Source organism: Sceloporus undulatus, unplaced genomic scaffold, assembly GCF_019175285.1.
Source record: "Sceloporus undulatus isolate JIND9_A2432 ecotype Alabama unplaced genomic scaffold, SceUnd_v1.1 scaffold_321, whole genome shotgun sequence".
In the NCBI taxonomy this organism is placed as follows: Eukaryota; Metazoa; Chordata; class Lepidosauria; order Squamata; family Phrynosomatidae; genus Sceloporus; species Sceloporus undulatus.
This window is the reverse complement of record NW_024803241.1, coordinates 1310-10317: the sequence shown is the minus strand read 5'-3', so window position 1 is coordinate 10317 and position 9008 is coordinate 1310. Positions and strand designations below refer to the sequence as shown.

The following is a 9008-nucleotide window of genomic DNA, read 5'->3' as shown; positions in this document are numbered from 1 at the left end:
CATGCTGAGTATCCCTGCTTATCTAGACATCCAAAATACAAAATTGTTGTTGTTTCCGCAAGGTACCAGCTAACGCGGCAAACTTAACGACTTGAAAGACGGAGGAAAGATTTGACAGTCTCTTTGTGCGGGGAGAGGCGTCTGAGTGACATCATATACAAGTAAAAAACGGGAAAAGATAACCTAGAGACAAAAAAGCTTGTTTTTCACTGAGTAAGAGCTGCCTGGCAGATGCCTGGGGATGCCAGAGGTTTGAAGCCTAAATATTAGGAACTTTGGAAACATTCACGTCGGGACTTTTATTACAAGGACCCATTGTTGGTGGCTAGAAAATAAGTATCTTTCCCTACAGTCTCGGAGGAATTGCGAGGAAATCTGCTTAGGGTGAGAACTTCTTGTTGACTTTGACAATGCTTATGTACAAGGGGAAGTAATGGGATATAGCTGAAGAACGAAAACTAAATCTGCGAAAGGAATTCCTGTTTTGTGAGAAGAAAGAGCAAATTTGAAAGAGTTTAATGATTTTGCTATAGTATACTCTGTGGAATTAAATTCCCTTCGCTTGTTCTTGAAAAAGTGGAACTTTTACTTTTTCATTTCTTTGGTCTGGAATTGAAAGGGATTGAACTGGGGATGCTCTACAACGATATTAACTTTCGAACTCAGAAGTGAAAAACTCATGTTAGTTGGACTGAACTGTATAATTGGAAACAGCTGGGTCTCATAAAAAACCAACAAGACTTTAGCAGTTGAGCTAAAGAATCGACAGGACTGAAGTACATTACAAAGCAGTATATCTTCATTAGATTCCCCTTCATTTTCAGTCCTCAATTTTAAGGTGTTACCTTTAGGAAAAAAATAATAATTAATATTCAATTGTGTATTTGACTGAGATCTTTAAAGGATTCCATTGTATTCAAAATTTTCTTGAATTGAGACTTACAAAATAATAGCATAGACGAAAGGAGAGTATATAAGGAGGAGTGTTGGATACTCATTTGTTGTTAACGTTGTGTTATAGTTTTCACTCCAAATTTATTTCTATGTTTTTTTCTTTATTAAAAGAGGTGATCAAAGGTTTCCATATCTCTTTACTAACTTCCCACCAATTCCCACTTATCAAGCATGTTAATTTGTCCATTTCTGAAATATCTAAAAGTTTTAACCACCATTTATCAAAATCAACTGGGGTTTTTACCCCCCAATTTGCTGCATATATTATTCTTGCAGCTGTGATCAAGTAAAATAGTAAGCCATTTCAATGCTAAAAGGATTGGAGGAGAAGTGGAAAATGAGCAGTGACTTACCATTACTTCTTCACAGATAACCACTTCTTCAAAAACAGTGTTGTCAATAGGAGCCACCCAATGATATGTATACAGGCTGCTAAGGTGTTTGCTGCCATTTCCTGCTGCAGAGGTCCTAAATGGATGTGACACAAAACATTGCCATATTAATCACAATATAACAATGTCCATGAAGTCTGTCCCTGCTGATGTTAATAATCATTCCTGATAAGAGAGTGAGCTTCAAATTGATTCTGTAGCTACAGTCTCACAGAATGATCCCTGGTTTCCTTACTTCTGTGTGTGACATTCCTCCAACCACCTACCTCTCTTGTATGTGAAGTGACCTCCTCCTCCTCAGCAACTGTTACCCATGCTGCTTCATATAAATTTTGGTATAAATGATAACCCTTAATGACCCCTAGATGAACTCTAGCAGCCTGTCCTCCATTACTAGCAAGGCATGAGGACATGCACACACACCCTTGAGGGGCACCCACATCATCATATCTAGAAAGTCGCATAAGAGGATTATCATAGGACCAGGAAGAGCAAATGTTTGCCTTGCCTGAGGCTCTTACCCCCTCCCCAGGTCTGTTGTCCGAGCAGCTTAAGACCACTAAGACAATCAGACAGGGACATCCAGGTGAAAAGCAAGTAATTAAACACCTTTGTTCTCACCATCAAGCACCTTTGCCAGAGGCAAGATTTTGCCTATAAATATCATCAGATTTGCCTGTTCACTGGGCCAGTCTGGACTTCAGGGGGAAGCTCTGTCCCCTTGAACCCTGACCTGGCTCCTGGCTCCTGGCCAGTCATTCCATGGCTGAGCCTCATGCCATCCTCATCATATTCCATTTGGATTCCTGGAGGGAGTCTACATTCTGGTACGTATCACCCCAGTGATGCCTAAAATCCTATTCCATGCTAACCTATGCTTTTCCTGAGCCTTATATGTGTGTGAGTATGCTAGTGAATCGTATGTGTTTTTCCCCTTATAAATAAATTGGTTATTAATTCTAGAAGTCTGTCTCAGCTCCATTTATTGGGACCCCCTGGTCTACTCCGTATACATATCGGGAGACGATTCTGCAAGGGCCGTCGTAGCAGGCCCTCCTCTTGCAATATTTGAGCTAATAACAATAATAATAAAATTCCCCTAAACAGACCCTTGGCTACACAACTCCCTCTGTGCGTTTTCCATACAAGACCATCTGGTCCGTTCTATCCAGGAAAACCTCTTGCCCCCTAAGATGTGTCTCCAGCTGTTGGGCTTTTTCGTCTAAGAAGGCTACCTACTTGCACTTGCTGCAGGTGAAGTTCCCCTCATCCATAGGCAAGAAGACAAATATCCCACAAGTGTTGCAGGTGACTGCAGCAGTTCCATCAGTGCCCATACTGAGAAGTCTTAAGGAGGCATTGAAATAAGACTGTGGGCTTCCCTTGCTAAACACCAGCGTAAAGAATCCCTGTTGGCTTGGCCTTTGTCCCCAAGCTCTGTTAGCGAGCTCAATCAACTGGGCCTATAGTTATCTAGAGAGCTGATGGATACTAGCTCCTTCTGGAGGCAAGTCTCTGGCTCACTTTCTCTGAGCAAAAGTCCCCACAAGCCCCTTAAGGGGGGAAAATGAATAAGGAAAATCGAAGGAGAACCCCTCAAATGCTCTTCCCAGGTCACTTTCTCCTCTGTACGCCAAATACCTCCTTGACATCTCTCTCTCTCTCTCTCTCTCTCTATATATATATATATATATAGCATGCAATCCTCTGACAACAGTTATAAAGAATTAGGCTTCTAGCTTCACCCACCCCCCCTTAATGCTGTGTATTATTTACCTTGAAGCTTCGCCAAGTTGGCAACTGTTTCCTCCAAATCCCAGTCTGGGGAAAAAAAAAAAAAAAGGGGGGGGGGTAAACTTGGGTTAGGTGTTCAGTGTAGAGTTGATCCTCCATATCCATGGATTCAACCAGGCATGGCTTGAAAATAATTCCAAAACATACATAAATTCCAAACAGCAAACCTTGCTTTTGCTGTTTTATATAAGAAACCCCAATTCACTATGCCATTGTATTTAAGGGGACTTGAGCATCCATGGATTGTATTATCCACAGGGGGTCCTGGAACCAAATCCCAGTGTATGTCAAGGGCCCACTGTCCAGGAAAGCCTCTTGCCCCCTAAGATGTGATCTGTAGATACCCGGGTCTCCAGCTGCTGGACTTTCTCTTCCAAGACGGCTACCAACTTGCACGTGCTGCAAGTAGGGTTGCCATAAGTCAGGACCTCCGAACCGGGACAAATGTAGGACAACAGTTTCAAATGTAGGACATGCTTTTTTTTTATTCAAATAAATCAGGACGTGCGGAAAAAACTCACGCTTTTTAAAAAAAATCTTAATATAAATGCACGTTTCATAGGCGTGCTCATAATGGACGACATTTGGGCATTATTCCTAGGCAGATGGCACAAACCGACTTCCCTTTCTGCCCAAACCACCCCCCTCCGTTCAAAAACACGCACGACACACATTTCGGCATTTCACGTGGCTTTACTTAACGTGGCAATCTCTTGCATATTTCAGAGCCTTATTCCATATCTAAACCCCTTGGCTTTAACACTTAGCGTGCTTTAACATGGCTATGCGTATTGAACATCATCTCAAGGTGCTTTCACAAGAAGCGGATTTGCCATTTCAGGTTTCTCCCACCAACTCTACTTCGGAGAAGTGTCTACTTGGTCAAGAGAAAGCACAAAAATACACCAAAAACACACCTTGCTAGGTGACACTGTCTCGCCTTCAGAAAGAGTGAGCGCATGCCTCAGAAACTGATTGATATCAATATCACCATCCTCATCATCACCACTATCACAAGGGAAACTTGGATATTAATAATAATAAAAATAGCAAAAATTAAAATAAAAACAAGGGAAACTTGGATATTTTTAATAATATAAATTAACCAAAAATAATAAAAACATTGATTCAAACCACTGCACCACACTGACTCTCTTAAACAGGCCTGCCCTGAAATAAATAAATAAATAAGGGAAACCTAAAATGAGACACACCTCCCCTTCTCCTGCTGCTCCTGCCCCTCTTCCTGTTTGTATTTCGTGCCTGAGCCCTTTCCCTTCCCTCTGGCCCAGAGTCCGCTCTGCCTCCTCCTCTTCTGAGGCTCTGCCTCCTTAAGTGGACCAGCTCCCTTTGGAGGATGGCTGGCGCGCGGCCACGGCCCAGCCACGCAAGCGGGCCGATTGCGCGCTTCAGCCGGCCAGTCACAGAGGAGGAGGAGGAGGTGGGTGGCCAGCAGGGTCCCATGAGTGGCCGCGCGCAGCCATGTAAAGGGAGCATGCCGGGGCAGGGGAGGAGGAGGAGGCGGCAGAGGGCCCGTCGGCTGCATGAGCGACCATGCACGGCCATTCTGAAGGAGTGCGCGAGGGCAGAGGAGGAGGCGGAGGAGGAAGTGGGTGGCCGGCCGGTTGCATGAGTGGCTGTGGCCATAAGGAGGGTGTGCGGTGGAGAAGAGGAGGAGGAGGAAGAGGGTGGCCACGGATGGGACAAATCCCGCTTTTGGCGGGAAACCGGACCGGGACTAAACTTAATAAGGTAGGTATATACATTGGAAGTGATATTCTAAGTTAAGAGTGTCCAAAGAATTTATTAAATCAGAGATAGAGGGTAAAAGACTATATCAAGAAGGATTGATCTCAATCATTTCTTCTGTCCTGATTCACCAAACACCTACACAGACTGGCTGGGAGAGAACCAACAACTGATCATGCAGGCAGAGGCAGTATATTACCAGCAGCTAGAAAGCATCCTTGCCTGTGTGAGTCTCTTAGGAGAAAAGCCTTTGTCAAAGGAATACGTGTCAAGGAAGGCAAGAAGAATCAAGATCAATACAGTCCAAAGGTCCAACAAGCCAGGATGCCTGAAGTGCAGGAGTCTGGGGAAATGTTTCAGGTACAGGAATGCTGGCAAAGAAACAGAGGGGTTGCTTCCAGCACTAGCCGTAGGCAGACCCAGGTCTTAAAATGGCCTGACACCAGCTGGTCCTCATCGGAGCTTCCCTATTGCTGCTTGGCCTGCAGCCTGGCTGAGCAGCATCTTTCACAGAATCATAGAATTGGAAGAGACCTCAAGGGCCATCGTTGATCACTGTCTCCTAGTTGACACACTCTCTGACCTTGGGTTCTCTGTTCTCGAATGGTTTAGATCTTATTTGTCTGGCAGATCTTTTGTAGTGGTCACAGGTGGTCAGACTTCATCTCCTGTTCCCTTATCTGTTGGAGTTCCCCAGGGCTCTGTTCTGGGTCCCCTTCTGTTTTCTCTCTACACACTGTCCTTAGGTAAACTCATTAGCTCTTTTGGTTTTTCCTACCATCTGTATGCCGACGACACCTAGTTGTATCTTTCCACCCCTGACCGTTCTCCAAGGCTTGAACAGCAAGTTTCATCTTGTCTCACAGCTGTCTCGCTGTGGATGCGCCATCGGCGTTTGAAGCTCAACATGTCCGAGATGGAGCTTCTTGTCTTTCCTCCTAAGTCCACCCTTCAACACTCCTTTTCTGTCTCTGTGGACAACATTTCTATTCAACCAGTCCATCAAGCCCGCAGTCTTGGTTTTATCTTTGTTTCTTCTCTGTCGTGTATCCCTCAGATCCAGACCACAGCCAAGGCTTGTAGATTCTTTTTATACAATATTGCCAAAATCCGACCATATCTCTCCACCTCTACTGCCAAGATCCCGGTCCATGCCCTAGTGGTCTCACGACTCGATTACTGTAACGTCCTCCCGGCTGGGCTTCCTCTTTCTCACCTCCGTCCTTTAATCTCTGTCCAGCATTCAGCTGCACGCATTATCACTTCCACCCATCGCTCTGACCACATCTCTCCTGTGTTGGCATCCTTTCACTGGCTCCCCCTCCCTTTCCGCATTCAGAATAAGCTCCTGCTGACAATGTTTAAAGCCCTCCATGGACTGGCCCCTCCTTACTTATCAGACCTTATTTCTCCTCACCTTCCCACTAGGGCCCTCCATTCTGGTAGTCAAGGTCTGCTGTCCCAGCCCAGGATTTCCTCTGCCCCATCTAGGATTCGTCCCTTTTCACTCGCTGCCCCTCACTCCTGAAACCTTCTTCCCCTGCGAGCAAGAGCCATCACTTCTTTAACCAGCTTCAAAACGGAGTTGAAGACCATCCTGTTCAGAGAAACATTCCCAGGCATTGCATAACTGTCACTTGCTATTTGATGTTCTTTTGCTGTCTGTTTTATAGAATCATTTCCTGTATTGCTATGTATTTTATATGTATTATCCTACTAGAAAGGCCCCTTCCCCACCACCACTCCCTTCTCCTTTTGTGTCGTGTCTTTTTAGATTGTAAGCCTGAGGGCAGGGAACCGACCAATTAAAAAGATTGTATTACAGCGCTGTGTAAATTTACAGCGCTTTATAAATGAAGGTTAATAATATCATATCACCCCATAACCTTCTCTTCTCCAGACTAAACATCCCCAGCTCCCTAAGTTGTTCCTCATAAGGCATGGTTTCAAGACCCTTCATCATTTTCTGCTGCTCTAAATCCAAAGGGTGCTCAACAATGGCTCCTTTTCATCCTGGAAAGAAGTGACCAGTGGGGTTCCACAGGGCTCTGTCCTGAGGCCAGTGTTATTCAACATCTTTATCAATGACCTGGATGACAGAATTGGGAGCATACTTACCAAATCTGCAGATAAGACCAAATTAGGAGGAATAGCTAATACCCCAGAGGACAGGACCAAAATTCAAAATGACCTGAATAGATTAGAAAGCTTGGCCAAAGCTAACAAAATGAAATTGAACATGGAAAAATGTAAGGTACTGCACTTATTGCAGAAAAATAAAATGCACAGATATAGGATGGGGAACATCTGGCTGAATAAAACTACATGTGAAAGGGATCTAGTCCAAGTAGACCACAAGTTGAACATGAGTCAACAGTGTGATGCGGCAGCTAAAAAGACCAATGCGATTTTAGGCTGCATCAATAAAAGTATAGTCTCTAGATCAGGGGTAGGCAACCTTTTTGAGCCGGGGGCCGGGTTGCTGTCCCTCAGACAACTGGGGGGCCGAAGCCAAAAAATAAATAATTAAATATTTTTTTTAAAAAAATTAAATAAATAAATAGACCAGACAAATGTAGGACAAAATTTTCAAATGGAGGACACTTTTATAAAAAAAAAGGGGGGACATGAAAAAATTGCTGATTTTTAAAAAAAATTTAAGATAAATGCATGTTTCTGAGGCTTCTATAGACAATTGCCCCACCATGCCCCCTCGCGCGAGAGGCCAAAGGCCCCGGCAGCAATCAGCGGCAGGACCGGGCTGGGGCCGGTCCCAAGGCCTCGCTGGGCCGCATCCGGCCCGCATTCCGCAGGTTGCCTACCCCTGCTCTAGATCAAGAGAAGTAATACTGCCACTATAATCCGCTTTGGTCAGGCCCCACCTGGAATACTGTGCCCAGTTCTGGGCACCACAATTTAAAAGGGACATTGAGAAACTGGAGCGTGTCCAAAGGAGGGTGACTAAAATGGTGAAGGGTCTGGAAACCATGTCCTATGAGGAGAACTTAGGGAGCTGGGGATATTTAGCCTGGGGAAGAGAAGGTTAAGGGGTGATACGATAGCCCTGTTTAAATATTTGAAGGGATATCATATTGAGTTGCGAAGGGAGCAAACTGGTTTTCTGCTGCTCCAGAAAACAGGACCCAGAACAATGGATGCAAGCTACAGGAAAAGAGATTTCACCTTAACATTAGGAGGAACTTCCTGACAGTAAGGGCTGTTTGACAGTGGAACAAACTCCCTCGGAGTGTAGTGGAGTCTCCTTCCTTAGAGGTCTTTAAACAGGGGCTGGATGGCCATCTGTCAGGGATGCCTTGATTGAGAGTTCCTGCATGGCAGGGGGTTGGACTGGATGCCTTTGGGTTCTCTTTCAGCTATATGAATCTATGGCGTTTATCAAACGGGGGTTTTCCAGCTCAGATCCAGGGCGAGTGCGAATCGAGCGATGTGAATTCGCGTCATAATGTTCATGTATTTTCACACCTGGTTGCTTTCAATGGGAGCCCCTTCCGTGGGGCTTCCGCGGGGGTTCTGAACTGAATCCTTACTGGCTTCTCATTTTGGGGAGTTTGCTAAATAAGTGGATTGACAGGATTCGCATTGAGGCTCAGTTCGAATTCACTGCTGATTGGTCTGGTGTGGAATGCCAGTTTGCTTGTGCTCTGGTACACCACCGCAAAACCCCCTGGGTTGCAAATTTCCCATGATGCCATGCTGCAATTTTGCCCCATTTGCTTCTGGTGCTCCCCCCTGAATGAATGCATTCACGTTTTAACATGGACAGGAGACATGCTGGCGAGGAGGGGGGAGATGGAGGGGAGAGAAAGGGAAAAGAGGGGGCAAAGAGAGAGAGAGAGTGGGGTTAGTAAAGTTTCCAAAGGACTCTTTGGATGTGGGGGGCAGGACGTCCTCCAAAGTGGGGCCATGGTGGGGCAGGATTTACTTCCAAGTAGAACTGCAGTTTCTACACTGATTCTTTTGCAGTGAAAGAAATGTATTATTATTATTATTATTATTATTATTATTATTATTATTATTATTAAAAATCTTTCATTGCAAAATAATAATAATGATAATAATTTTGCTGATGGGATGAAGCAGAGGGCATTTAGAGATAGG

General features: G+C 44.8%; 1 long non-coding RNA gene across 1 annotated transcript; it reads right to left on the bottom strand.

Annotated features, from left to right (window-relative positions):
- Nucleotides 1-6: 6 nt before the first annotated feature.
- LOC121917713 lies at nucleotides 7-3169 on the bottom strand. Its single transcript, XR_006101089.1, has 3 exons — nucleotides 3123-3169; nucleotides 1308-1422; nucleotides 7-845 (listed from the first exon to the last, which is right to left on the bottom strand). It is a non-coding gene; the product is annotated as an uncharacterized LOC121917713 (long non-coding RNA).
- Nucleotides 3170-9008: the final 5839 nt, after the last annotated feature.